This window comes from Marmota monax, unplaced genomic scaffold (assembly GCF_021218885.2).
Source record: "Marmota monax isolate L192 unplaced genomic scaffold, Marmota_monax_Labrador192_F-V1.1 WCK01_AAM20220418_F8-fsc00225, whole genome shotgun sequence".
NCBI classification, from domain to species: Eukaryota; Metazoa; Chordata; class Mammalia; order Rodentia; family Sciuridae; genus Marmota; species Marmota monax.
In genome coordinates this window covers 1542684-1557890 of record NW_026694524.1, presented here as the reverse complement: position 1 = coordinate 1557890, position 15207 = coordinate 1542684, and positions in this window count along the sequence as shown.

Here is a 15207-nt window from a genome sequence, read left to right as displayed (position 1 = left end):
TTTAGTGCCTTCTGTAATGTTACATAATTTTTTCTTTAGCCATTATTGCCAGAATTCCTATCTTCATCCCAGTGCTAGTGAAGTCAAAGATAAAACCAATCTACAGCTTCTACAATAGCCATCACTGAACTGCTTGCAGAACTTGCCTGGACACATTGTGAGCTCACCTGTATGCATTGTGAACTATCTGTTGGTACAGCGAATTGTGGTAGTGCTGGAGTATTTTTGCTGATGGTGTCACCGGTGGTACAATTTTTCAAAGGCGCCCTCAATTGGCTTAATGTCATGGCATTTTGCATCCTCCTCTACTAGTGATGGTCTAAAATTTGGGGGCCAACAGAGGTGAGGCAAAGAACCTCACCTCCCCACAGGTGCAAAGGCCTATCCACAAGTATGGCTGTATGCTGGACCGGTAGTCAGTGACGGGTATGATCCAATTGCAGTGGTACCAACCTAAGACAGGAGGCTGACGCCTAGAGGTCAGTTCATCCGATGACGGGTAAGGACCATATGTTGAATTGGACTGCCTAACAGGCACGGTCCCTAAGCCACATGCTTGTTGTTTAAACAGAGAGGGGGAGATGTTGAGAGCCACAGCCAAAGGGGCCCCAGCAAACTTCCAGCTGCCAGCAAACTTCCAGCTGCCGGCTGATGATTGGCTCACAGCGGCCCCAGCAACATCTAGCTGATTGGCTCCTCAGCCCCAGCAACATCTAGCTGATTGGCTCCTCTGCGGTGATGCTCATTGGGCTGTTTCCCTGCCCTTTCAGACCACGGAGCTGCTCATTGGGGGACTTTTTTGACTCCGCCCACGTGACCCAGCCAATCAGCCTCAAGAGCAGGATTGTGGGAGGTGGAGAGAAGCTTGTGGGGGAGAGAGAGGCTTGTGGAAAGCCGGTGGTGGCAGTTGAGGCTCTGAGGGTTTTTCCTGAGAGACTGTTTTGTTTGGCGTGTGTGGTTCTAAAAATAAAGTTAGTTTCTTTTGACAAGTGGCTCCTGATTGTGCCCAGCCAGACTGCGGCAACTATTGAACAGATAAATTGTTCACTGTTTTTCAACATTAGGCAAACTGGGTCAAAACTACCTTTACATGTATGGTATTTAATTTCTTTTTGGACTATTTCCATAAGATAATTTCTTTTGAATATGATCACTTTTACAGCAGTTGACCCATCTGATCAAATTGCTTTCTCGAAGTACTGCATGCAAATGACATTCCACCAGAAGTGAGAATGTTCCATAATTGCCACATACTCCTTAGATCTCTTTCAAATTGATTATTTCAATCATAGTGTGGCTCATTTCATAGATAAAACATGGGTTCATTTAGTATTCTATGCTATCTCCTATTTGATTTTTGTGTCTCCAATTGCAAACAAGGTTGAATAATTCATCTTATGTGTATTTTCTAGAGAAGTAAATTTTTTGTGTGAATTTTCTCTTTTTCCTATTTATCTATTGACAAATGTATGTTGTGTTTAATGGCCAGTTTCTACCTTTTTTAGTTTAAAACTAACATCTGTGAAAATTATTACCACAAACATTCTCCCCAGTATTTTTCTTGATGTTCAATTCTGTTTATCAAAATGATTCTTTTGATGTTTGTGTTTGAATATTGTGATTTCTTTAGTGCTTTCAAGTTTTAAGGTTATTTCTCCTCTAGAAACCTAAAACTCATTCAACTCTGTGTTTCTAAATAACTTTTTAGTCTATTTATAATTAATTTTGATGAATTCTGTGAATACTTCTCTAAATTGCCATTTATTTCAACTGTAATGTTTTTTTTTAAGAGAGAGTGGGGAGAGAGAGAGAGAGAGAGAGAGAGAGAGAGAGAGAGAGAGAGAGAATATTTTAGTATTTATTTTTTAGTTCTTGGCAGACACAACATCTTTGTTTGTATGTGGTGCTGGGGATCGAACCCAGGCCGCACGCATGCCAAGCGAGCGCACAACGGCTTGAGCCACATCCCCAGCCCCAACTGTAATGTTTTGAATGTTCCCTTTATATTATTTCTAATTAGGTTTACTTCTGGATTTTCTGTTCTGTTCCATTGATCAATGTCTGATCTTCCTCTACTCCCACACTCTTTGTATTATTATTGCTTATAAGTAGGCATTTTGATTGTCTCTGTAATTGGGTTTGTAATAGAGTGTAATTTTGGTTGTATCTGTAATAGAGTGTAATGGCTCGGCCTGCCATAAAAAAATACCACAGACCAGGTGGCTTAAACAACAAAAATTTATTTTCTCACAGTTCTAGAACTTGGGAATTCCAAATCAATGTGGCATACAACTCAGTTCCAATGAGAGCCGTCTTCCTGACTTGCATAAATCCACTTTCTTGCTATATCCTCACATGGTGTAGAAAGAGTAAGAAAGCCCCCTCATGTCAGGACACTAGTGCTAAGGGAATAGTGCCTCACCTCTATGATTTCATTCAACCTTAATTACTTCCTTATTCCAAATATAGTCACATTGGGAGCTGGACATATGAATTTGGGAGTACACAATTCAATCCTTAGAGGGGTAACATTTCCTAATAAGCATCAGTCCAATTAAGTTCCTGACCTTGTAATTCCATACCCCTGTGTATCATAACAGCCAGTCACAATCCCCCATTCCCAGTCATTATCCTGAATCCTTCTCCTTAGTCCCCACATTGCTGGTCTGGATTCCTGGCACTATACCCCAACTCCCATGATCTGTCTTCACTCCCTTTTAATTTTATCATCCCTACACATCCTTTCTGACATTTTAAATCTTTTTTTATTATTATTAGTTGTTCAGATCATTACAAAGCTCTTGACATATCATATCAAGCCTGCATGATTCTGATTTTCTAATTCATTCTTCCTTGGAGTCTCCTTCGATCTTCAGTGAGAATCTTCACTGTATTGTTATCAAGCCAGCTCCAAGCTCCCTACAGATCTAGAATTTCTTCTTATATAAGATTAGACACAGAATGGCTTCACAATTTACCCTCCAGTTGAACACTGATTCACAATACAGGGCTCTATGGCATCTTTATCTTTAATAACTATGGTTTAGGTCAATAAAAGTGATCTGTAAATCAGGATTCTTAAATTAGAACCTTGGAATAGGGTTCCTCATACATAAGAGACTGCAAAAATCAATGCTATTTGCGTTCAATATTCTTTTTCTATGTATCTCCAGCACTATTCTCTTACTTTGGGTGTTCTTCCACATCTTATGGGGGGAGGCTGGTACTCTCACTGTTTGGATTCCATCTGATTGGGCAGGCATGAAAGACCTGCTAACTGAGCATGGCATCATGATGACCAGACCCTTTCCCTAAACTCCAGACTCTTCCTCAAAATTCTAAGGAAAAACAGAATCCTGTCTTTGAATGACAAACTTTCTTCAAAAACTCATTCACCTCCAGGAAACATACTTTGATCCATGGTTTTTCATTATAAGGGATCTTATAAAGTATCAGTTGAAACTGTGAGTAGTTGGCCAAAAGCTATCTTATTTGTCCCTCTATCATTGGTATTTAATGTTGTGCTTGGTACATAGTAGATGTTCAGCAAGTATGTATGAAAGGCAAGAAAAGGGAGATGAGTTTAAACCTGGGAGCAGAGATCAACTTTTAATTTCATGAATGTATGGCCCCTCTAACTGAGGTATATCAAGTTACTATTCATAAGAGCACTCTTCTGAGTCCCAGGGTAATTTCCTCAGTAATTTGGACAGAAACATACTTCACAGTAGAAGTCTATTAGAGATCTCTTCCTGAAATGTAGAAGAGGGGAGGAGAATTTTATTCATTCTTCCAGTCTACAGCCATTTTATACAGTTCTAAAGATGGGAGGAAGCAATGCACCTCACAAAAGATAGGAGCAGAGTCTGGGTATCCAAAAAAGAAGGAGTATCCAAAGAAGGAGACAAATATTGATGTTGGGCCTGCATTTTTTAAAATTGGAATGTCCTTTGTGTCATGAAAACAATGATGTTTGATGATAAATTTATCTTGGTCTTCTATACCCCAAATTTAGGTTTTAAAAATGTTATAAGATTAATATTCCTACCACTTATCCTTTATTCATTAAAACTTCTTATTTCTATCTAACCACTTACTCTAAAAAGCAGCAAAGCAATATGACATTATTCAGGCACATCACTTTGAAATTGTAACTCAAGAAGTGAAGATTTAGGAGCAAATTTGGTGTCAATTCACATCAACGTGGTATTGTGAGAACTTTATATTTGATATTTTATACCATATGGAACAGTCTTGTGTCTTCTACTTTATTGCTTCTGATTTTAAAATTAATCTTCTACTTTCTGGGTATACTTTGTAATTTCTCTTGTCCTCTCCTACTATTGACCATTTTAAATCTGTGTGACTTGAAGAAGTCTATATGAAAGGTATTTTTAAAAGACTTCTGAATAAAATAAAATAAAGTAAAATAAAAGGTTTTTGGACAAAGAACCAAACTCCTGGTAGCAAAACAACTCATGACAGCTACCCAATAGATTATAGAATATACTCAGCACTTTGCTTAGGACTCCTAAGAATATGGTTCTCAGGACTTGGCAGGACCCTTACTTTAAAGGGGAAGACAACCCTGATAATAAAGAGGCAAACAATAATTCATGGGTACAGAATATGTACCCATACATGTAAATATGCTGTAATTTATTCTTGAGGACCCCAAGGGACCAAAAAGAGGGAGTGTACTAACACGGTGTTTCTCAAGCTTCAATGTGCATAAGAATCACCTGGGGATCTTATTAATTAATTACAGATCCTGCTTCAGTGGGTCTGGGGATGGCCTAAAATTCTGCATTTCTAACAAGATCCCAGGTGATGCTGATATTACTGATCCATGTACCATGCTCTGAGTAACAGAACCTTAGCAAATATTATAACTAATGAATTTTATGACTGACTTACCTTTATTCCAAGAAAAAAAAATTTGTTACCATTTATCAAGGCATAGGAAATAAAATGGGATAAAAATAAAGGAGGGAATTGAGCTTCAGGGGAGAAAAATAGGAAAGGAAAACAGTATAAGGCTAGGAAAGTCAGTTGACACATGGAATGCCAATCATCATGTCCTGAACAATTACTACAGAAGGGAAAGTGTTTCTGTGTTTTTTTGTAATTGGCAAATAAAATTATATGTATTTTTCATGTACAACTTGAAGTTTTGAAGTATATATGCATTGCAAAATGACTAAATATAGCTTATAAATATATGCATTATCTCATATAGATATCATTTTTGTGGCAAGAACACATATCATTCGGCCTTTTTCAAGAATACAATATGTTGTTAACTACAATCACCATGTTATACAACAGATCTCTTGAACTTATTCCTCCTGCCTAACTGAAACTTCTTTGAGTAACATCTTCCCAACCTCCTTCCACCAACCATTCCACCTCTAGTAACCACCATTCTACTCTCTACTTCTATGAGACTAATTTCACATGTGAGTGAGATCATGTGATATTTATTTGTCTTTCTGTGCCTGGTTTATTTTGCTTAAAATAATGATCTCTAGTTCTAACCATGTTGTTGTAAATGACAGGGTTTCCTTCTTTTTATGGCAGAATAGTATTCCATTGGGTATACGTACCACATTTTCTTCATTTATCTGGTGATAGGCACTTAGGTTGATTCTATGGATGTTCTGAATAGTGCAACCATAAACCTGGGAGTGCAGATATTTCATCAACATACTTGTCTTATCTACTTAGGATGTACCCAGTAGTGGGATTGCTGGATCTTACAGTAGTTCTATTTGAAGAACATCCATACTGTTTTCCATAATGGCAGCACTAACCTACATTCATATGAACAGTGTGCAAGGGCTCCCTTTTCTGCATATCTTCACCAACATCTATCATGTCTTTTTGATAAGAACAGGTGTGAGAGATTGTCTCATTATGGTTCTAATCTGTTTCCTTAATTATTGGTGATATGGAACATGTTCTTCATATACCTGTTGGCCATTTTTTTTTTGTAGTGCTAGGGATTGAACCCAGGGTCTCACACATGTTATGCAAGCACTCTGTCACTGAGCAATAACCCAGCCCTCTGTGTCTTTTTTTAAGAAATGTCTAATTTTTCTTTTCTGTTTTATTCTGTGGGTTTTTGTTTGTTTGTTTGTTTTGGTACTGGGGATTGAACCCAGGGCCTTGTGCACAGGAGGTAAGCACTTTACCAACTGAGCTATATCTCCAGCCCCCTTATTCTGGGATTTTATTTATTTAGTTAGTTAGTTAGTTAGTTACACATAGCAATAAAATGTATTTTGACATATTATACATACATGGAGTTTAACTTCACATTCTTGTGGTTGTACATGTCGTAGAGTTTATGTCCAATTCATTCTACTGTCTTTCCCACTCCCATCCCCACCTCCCTTCCCTTCATTCCCCTTTGTCTAATCCAATGAACTTCTATTCTTTCCTCCCCACCCTCTTATTGTGTGTTAGCATCTGCATATTAGAGAGAACATTTGGCCTTTTGTTTTTTGGGATTGGCTTATTTTACTTAGTATGATAGTCTCCAGTTCCATCCATTTACTGGCAAATGCCATAATTTCATTCTTCTTTATGTCTTAATAATATTCCATTATATATATATATATATATATATATATATATATATATATATATATATATAACATTTTCTTTATTCATTCATCTGTTGAATGGTACATAGGTTGGCTCCATACCTTTCCTAATGTGAATGAAGCTGCTATATACACTGATGCAGCTACATAACTGTAATATGCTGATTTTAAGTTATATACTGAGGAGTGGGATAACTGGGTCAAATGGTAGTTCAATTCCAAGTTTCCTGAGGAATCTCCATACTGCTTTCCATAGTGGTTGCACAAATATGCTGTCCCACCATCAATGTATGAGTGTATCTTTCCCCCCACATCCTCATCAACATTTTTTATTACTTATATTCTTCATAATTGCCATTTCGACTGGAGTGAGATTAAATCTCAATGTAGTTTTTTCTTTTTATTGAGGATTGAACCCAGTGCCTCATGCATGCTAGGTGAGCACTCTACCACTGAGCCATTCAATGTAGTTTATTTTGCATAAGAAATGTCTATTCAGAATGATCCTGACATAACTTTCCTATGTACATATATGAATACAGCACAGTGAATCTCTACATCATGTACAACCACAAGAGTGAGATCCTAATTAGAATAGGATGTACTACATGTTTGTATAAATAAGTCAAATTATTTTTAGAAAGAAATGTATATTCAGGACCTTTGTCCATTTTTTAATTGGATTATTTTCTTGCCATTGAGTTGTCTGTGTCCCTTATATATTTTGGATGTTAACTCTTTATCATATGTATAGCTTGCAAATATTTTCTCCCAGATTATTTCCTTTTCTGTCAGTAACCTTTGTAGTTTGATACAATGCCATTTGTCTATTTTTACTTTTGTTGACTGTGCTTTTGGGGTGATCTCCAAAGTATCCTTGTCCATACAAATATTAGGGAATTTTTTTCCTGTTTTTTCTACTGGTAGCTTTAAAATTTCAGGCCCTATGTTTAAATTTTTAATCCATTTTCAGTGGATTTTTATATATGGTGTAAGATGAGTCTAATAAATTATGTTATGAGCATGTATCAATAAATTCCACCATTATATATAATCATCATGTATCAATAATAAAAATTTTTAAAAGTTTAATTTCATTCTTTTGCATGTGTATATCCAGTTTTCCCAGTACCAATTTATTGAAATGACTGTTCTTTTCCCATTGTGTGTTCTTGGTACCTTTGTTGAAAATCAGTCGACTATAAATAAATGAATTTATTTCTGGGATCTCTATTCTGTTTCATTGGTCTATCCTTCTATTTTTAAGATGGTATATGCTGTTTGGGTTACTACATCTTTGTAGTATAATATGATGCTTCCAGCTCTGTTCTTTTTGGTCAAGATTGTTTTGACTATTTGAGGCTTATGTGGTTTCAAACAAATTTTAGGATTGATTTTTTTCTATATCTATGAATAATATCATTAATATTTTTATCTAGATTGCATTAAACCTATAGATTGCTTGGGTAGTATGAACATTTTAACAATATTAATTCTTTCAATTCATGAAAGCAGAATATATTTCCATATATTTGAGTCCTCTTTAATTTCTTTCACCAATACTTTATAGTTTTCAGAAGACTGTGGAAGATGGCAGAATAGATGGCTTCCCCCTGGTGGCTCCATGGAGTGAACTAAGCAAAGCAGACAGGCAGCTTTTCAACAAGGTGGGTAAATCATCAAGAATTAGGGGGGACTTTACTAGAATTTAATACTGGACACTCAAAACAGATTGGGGACTCAGGAAATTTTGTATAATAAAATAAGGGGGAAATATCCCCAGCCCCATGGCTGGAAGCAAAAGTGGCTAGAAGCGCAAACCAGAACACTCCCTATGTGAACACAGTAAAGCAATAAAGGAATTAAAGGAACCCCCATTCTCAGGAAGACTGAGTTGTGTTGGGATATGGAGAGCTTAGAGATGAAAGATGCTGCTAGAAAAAAACAGTAAGCTGTGCTGCCCAGGACCTGTGTACGGTAGGGAAGCTAACATCTCTCTTCATGGCATTCATGGAGGACAATAGAAGAAACCATTTTTCAGCCACAGTGTATGGGCTGGAAACTGGGGAAGCCGATTACTGGCAGACCTGAGTCTGACCCAAAAAAAAAAACAAGCCAGGCAAACCCATGCTGCATGACAGAGAGGTGCTTAAGTGACCAGGAGAAAATCAAGCATGGAGAGAGATTTACACAGGGGAATACTGGTCTCAGAAACCCACCTGGCTTCACCATCCCCCTCCATTCCAGCTTCTTGCAGGACCAGCTGGGAGAGAAATGCTGGACTGGGAATTTGAAAGGGCAGACAAGGAGAGATTGAATTCAGAGACTGAATCAGAGACTGAATCATGGGGTCCACAGGCGAAGTAGTGGGCTAAGATCAGGCTCCTACACACGTGAGTGAAACCCAAAGGAGATTCCTGAGGTGCAGTCTTCCAGTGTGGTAGACCAGCAATTGCTGGATACTTGAGGTGCACTGACTTAAAATTTCCAAACCAGTTGGGACCAAGTGAAAAGACAGGAGCACACCTAAGCTTACACCCCACCTCCAGGAGTTCCACCTCCAGGACTAACACTCTCACCCTAACAACCCCACCTATTCTGAGGGTGAAGCTAGCATCATACACCAGACAACTCCACATACCTGATGAGAAGGGAAGCTGAGAAACTTTTGATATCCAACAGAAACAATTGTTCAATTTTTTATCAAGATACTCCCCTTTTCTTTCTTTCTCTCACATTTCTATCATTTTTGAAACCAAGTATTTATCATGTATCAGTTTAGTGAGGACTGGGATGTCTGAATAGTATATTACAGTTTTTTTGTGTATTCTTTTATTTTTATTTTTTTTCTTTTTTTCACCTTCTTTTTTTTTAAATTTTCACTTTATATATATTTTCCTCTCACTTATCTGTTTCCCTGGATTCTCTTTCTTTTTTCTCCTGCTAACAGCCAACCTCTATTACTTCCTCTTTCAATTTTCCTATGATTTTTTGCTTCTATCTTCTCTCCTCCTTCCTCATAAAGATCACATCCTACACATTTCTGTTCTCTTTGTCCAACATTTGAAATTGTAAACCGTTTTGCAAACTTACTGTTTATACTATAGACAATAATTGAACACATAATTTCTGTTTATTGTGACAAAATTGTCTTAATAGGATCTATTTGGTTTAAGGCTGTATATTGTTTGCATTGGACACTGTTATTATTTGCCTCCCCATTAAAGTCAAGGTACAGGAAAAGTTCAGGGACACCATAAGTCTACAAGTTAGAAACTACTGCCTCATATCCACACTGCTAGATGAGTGGATACACAAACAACATGAAAAAACAAGGGAACAAAGTACCCCCAAAACCTAGATGCTCCACTAATGGAATTGACAACACAGTAGAAGAAATGTCAGAGAAGGAGTTTAGAATATACATAGTTAAACTGATCTGTGACCCAAAGAATGAGTAAAATCAGAGATAAATTTCAGGAGGTAAAAGATCACGTCAATAAAGAGACAGAGATTCTGAAAAAAAAAAAGAAAAGATAATCAGAAATCCTTGAAATGAAGGATTCAACAAACCAAATTAAAAATTCAAAGGAAAGCCTCACCAAAGTCAAGACCACTTGGAAAAGAGAACCTCAGACAATGAAAACAAAATATATAATCTTGAAAATAGAGTTGACCATGGAGAGAAAATGTTTAAAAAACATGAGCAGAATTACTAAGAAATATGAGGTAATAGGAAAAGACCAAATTTAAGATTTTTCAGGACAGATAAAGGCACAGAGATGCAAACCAGGGGAATGCACAATCTTTTCAATGAACTAATATCAGAAAATTTCCCAAATCTAAAGAATGAAATGGAAAATCAAATACAAAAGGCTTACGGGACCCCAAATGTGCAAATTACAACAGATCCACACCAATGGACATTATAATGAAAATGCCTAACATATGGAATAAGGATACAATTTTAAATTCTGTGAGAGAAAAGATCAGATTATGTATATGAGCAAACTAATTCAGATCTCAGCTGATTTCTCAACCCAGACCCTCAAAGCTAGGAGGTCTTGGAATAATACCAAGCCCTGAAAGAAGATGGATGACAATGAAGAATCCTATATCCAGCAAAATTAAGTTCCAGATTTGAAGATGAAATAAAAACCCTCCAACATTTTAGTTTTCAGTGTAGAAATGTCATACCTCATTGGTTAAGTTTAATCCTCAGTATTTTGTATCTATATATTTTAAGTAGGATTGTTTCTTGATTTGTTTTTAATTTATTTTGCTGTTAGTTTATAGAATCACTAGTGATGTTTTGTCATTATGGTTTGAATCTGGAATGTCCGCCAAATGCTCATGTTTTAGGTAATGCAGCAACATTCAGAGGTGAAATGATGGGATCATGAGAATTCTAACCTCATCAGTGGATTAATCTATATGCTGCATTAATAATTTGAATGGACTATTTGTGGTTACTGTAGGCAGATGGGGTATGTCTGGTAGGACGCGGCTGGAGGAAATAGGTCATTGGGGTGCATAGCTTTGGGGACTATATCTGTCCCTAGCCCCTTCCCACTGCTTCTCCCCTTTTCAGCTGTTATGAACTAAGTAGCTTTCCTTCACAATGCCCTTCCAACATAATGTTTCTGCAATTGTGTTGATCAACATTGAAATGAGACTTCTGAAACCATGAGCCAAAATAAGTCTTTGCTCCTCTAAGTTGTTTTTGTCAGGCATTTTGATCATAACAAAAAGCTAATACACACATGTTGGTTTTGCATTCTACAATTTTACTGGATTTATTTATTTGACAATGTTTTGGTGGAATCTTTAAGGCCCAATAAATGTAGTATCATGTTTTCTAAAAACAATTTGAACATCTTCCTTTTTAATCTGGATGCCTCTTATCTCTTTTTCTTGCTTAATTGTTCTGGCTAGGACTTCTAGTACTGTGCTTAATAAAACTGGCAAGAGTGGTAATTCTTGCCTTATTTCTAATCTTAGGGGGGAAAAAAGCTTTAAACCTTCCCCTTTAAGTACAATGCTAGCTGTCTATGGGTTTATGACATATAGCCTTTACTAAAAAATTTTTTGCATCTATTGAAATAATCATATGGTTTTCATCCTTTATTTTGCTAATGTGATGTATCATAATTATTTATTTGCATGTGTGAACCAATTCCATAGATTTAATCCACTTGATCTTTTTAATGTGCTCTTGAATTCCATTTTCTGGCATTTTGCTGATGGTTTTTGTATCTATATTCACCAAGGATATTGGCCTATAGCTTGCTTTCTTTCTTTCCTCCTTCTCCTCCTTCTCTTCCTTTTTCTTTTGTCATGTCTTTATATGACTTTGGTATTCTGGCCTTATGAAATGATTCGTAAATGCTTTCTTCTCTCCAATTTTTGGGAATAGTTTAAGAAGAATTTACTTAGTTTTTCTCTAAACATTTGGTGGAATCCAGCAGTGAAGCCATTAAGTCCTAGGCTTTTCTTAGATGGGAGAATATATTCCTTATTCAATGTCCTTACTCATTATTGTTCTGTTGAAATTTTGTTTTTTTCATAATTCAATCTTGGTAGGTCAGTTGAATTTGTGTCAAGAAATGCACTGATTTTTTTCCTACTTTATCCATTTGTCAGCATACATTGTTCATAATATTCTAATTCTTTGTACTACTTTGATATTAGTTGCAATGTAATGATATTAATTACAATGTAATGAGATTATTAATTTGAATTTTTTTCTTTTTCTCTTGATCTGGCTAAAGTTTATTGGTTTTGTTTGCCTTCTCAGAAAACCAACTCTTGGTTTCACTGATTTTTTTCTATTGTTTCTCTAGTCTTTATTTCATTTATTTTTCTCTGATTTTTATTCTTTTCATTCTTCTACTAACTTTGGGCTTAGTTTGTTGTTCTTCTAGTTTCTTGAGGTACAATGTTAGGTTGTTTATTTTATTTGAAATCTTTCTTCTTTTATGTAGGCATTTACTGTTATAATGTTCCCTATGAAAAATGCTTTTGCTTCATCCCATGGGTTTCAGTGTGTTATGGTTCCATTTCCATTTGTCTCAAGAAAATTTTTAAGGTTTGTTTTCATTTTTTATTGACCCAGTGGTTGTTCAAGAGTGTGTTGTTTAATTTCCATTTATTTCTTTATTTTTCAGAATTCCTTCTGGTATTGACTTCTAGTTTTATACCATTCTGGTCAGAAAAGATACCTGATATAATTTCAATTTTGTTAGAACTTTCTTGCTTGCTTGTTTTTGTTGTTGTTTTACCATGTCAGGCACAGTGTTCAAGTCCAGGGCAAAGTCCTGAGCTCACTTCTCTCCCTATCCCCCAAGCAGACATCATATCTCTATATATACTATGCTGCCTGGGGTTGGGAGACTGTGGTCATTTAAAACTGTCCTTCCTACCCCCTTCAAAGAATCTTCTCTTATTATTGTGCTACAATTCATTGCTGTAATCTTTCATCTGGTTTCCTTAGCTCTTGTAAAGGTATTTTCACGTGTGGATAGTTGCTCAAATTGATGTTTACCCCTAGGATGATCACTGGAGACTTATTCTGCCATTTTGCTATGTTCTTTTCTCCTCTGTGTTTTTTAATGACCAGAACAAAATGAAAAAGTTAGTCTGTTACAAATTTCACAGGGTTTGTGAAATGAAACTTCCTCACTGCTTAGCAGAAGTAAATGGCACTAAGCACCAGGAACATTATATCCTGCAGGTAGTTATGCAGGAGGTTCCATGTGAAGCCATGGACAATATCCTTCACCCTTTCCTGAAATTAATTAATTAATTACTTAATTGCTTTTTAAAATAACATAGGCATCCATATAGGCCAATGACATAGTGCCAAAGAGATCTGTGGCTCTGATTCTTTGGCTTATTTCAGGGATAAGATTTATGAGCTGTAGGATAGATGTACTGCATAGACTTCAATGTGGATTATTTATATAGAGGTAAATCAAATATATTTGTCCAACTCAGTAAAAAATTATTAGAGACTGTAGAATGAGATAGTTAATAATGGCCTAAGGTTTTTGTTAATGCCTGAAAGGTGAGGTTAAGTGCTCCATAAGGCATAGCTTCCCCTATTCCAAGATGCACTAAGACAAACAAAGATCTGTCCATTATCCACCAATTACCAATTTCCAGAATATATCCAAAAAGCCTAGAGTCACCAGTGTGATCTTTGAGGGGAATTTACAGAAAAGAAGAGAAATGTGGCATTTTTCCTCTGCTATGGGAAAGAATGGGGCTTTCTCCTACCTAGTCAAATGTGGAATCTCAAGAGAAGAAATAGGTACTGCTTTCTAGGAGAGGAGCCACAGACTCTCATAGACATATCTAATAGTGTTTCTAGATTGTTTTGAGCAGTGGCATGCTAATAAATGTTTAACAACTTGCTCTGGAAGTGAGAGGGGCTAATTTGTAGCATTTGATTATTTCTGGGCTATAAATAGTCTTTTATGGCAAATTTCAAGCTGTAATCCTAAAATCACTAATGTGAAGTTGGGAAGATGGTGTACAATTAGGTTTCAGCTCCAGAACACCACTAATCTTAAGTTAAACCCCATTTCTTGTTAATGGCCTCCAAGGAATCACATTTCCTTGACTCCATACCCTCTTCTTAACTCCTCCCACACTGATTCTGGGAATAATTGTGTGACTTTCTTTTATTTATTTTATTTTTATTTAATCAATTTGTTTACTTATTGAGGGGACACCAGAGGTTGAACCCAGAGAAACTTTACCATTGAGCTACATCCCTAGTAATTTTTTTATTTTCTTTTGAGACAGGGTCTTCACAGTTGCTGTGTCTTGCTAAATTGCTAAAGCTAACCTTGAACCTACCTCCTGGGTCCCTGAGATTACAGGCAAGTGGCACCATGCCCCGATTTTGGATTTCTTTTAGACAGGATATCAGCAAGGACAACACAAGCAGAGGCTTAAAGACTTCCTGTGCTATAAAGAAAAAAGAAACAGTGTTTGTGCTTTGGAGCTTTCCCCCTTAGCTACATCATGGGAAGAAGCCTGGGTTAGCCTGCTGGAGAATAAGATGTCACATGGAGACATGTGGTTCACCCAGCATCTAACAACAACTGCCAGACATGTGTGAAATCATCTTAGTCCATCCAGCCCATCCCCTGTCAATCCATCAGATGACCACAGCTGTATGATTACCACAGGCAAGAACAACAGAAAAACTACCTATCGGAGCACCTCCCGAATTGCTGACCCATAGGCTTTTGAGCAAATAAAGTGGTTGTTTTGACCAACTAAGTTCAAAGTATTTTAATCTACCAACTTTTTATGCAGCAATAAATAACTGATAGACCCTACATGTGTTCCAAGGAGTTTGGAATGCACAGGAAGATTGATTCTAGTAGAGTAGCCCATGGTAGAATGGCATAGGAAGGTCAGTATTATGTCAAAAACCACACTGCCACCTTCTAGGGAGCAAGATCCTGTCCTTGCCATAAAGGGGATCCTTGAAAGGATTCCACTCAAAAAGGCTACCTGCTGGAGCAAAGAAACCCCTTTAAGAAAAGAGGCTGTGGGCAGTGCCCTGGAAGAAGGAGGTATGGGG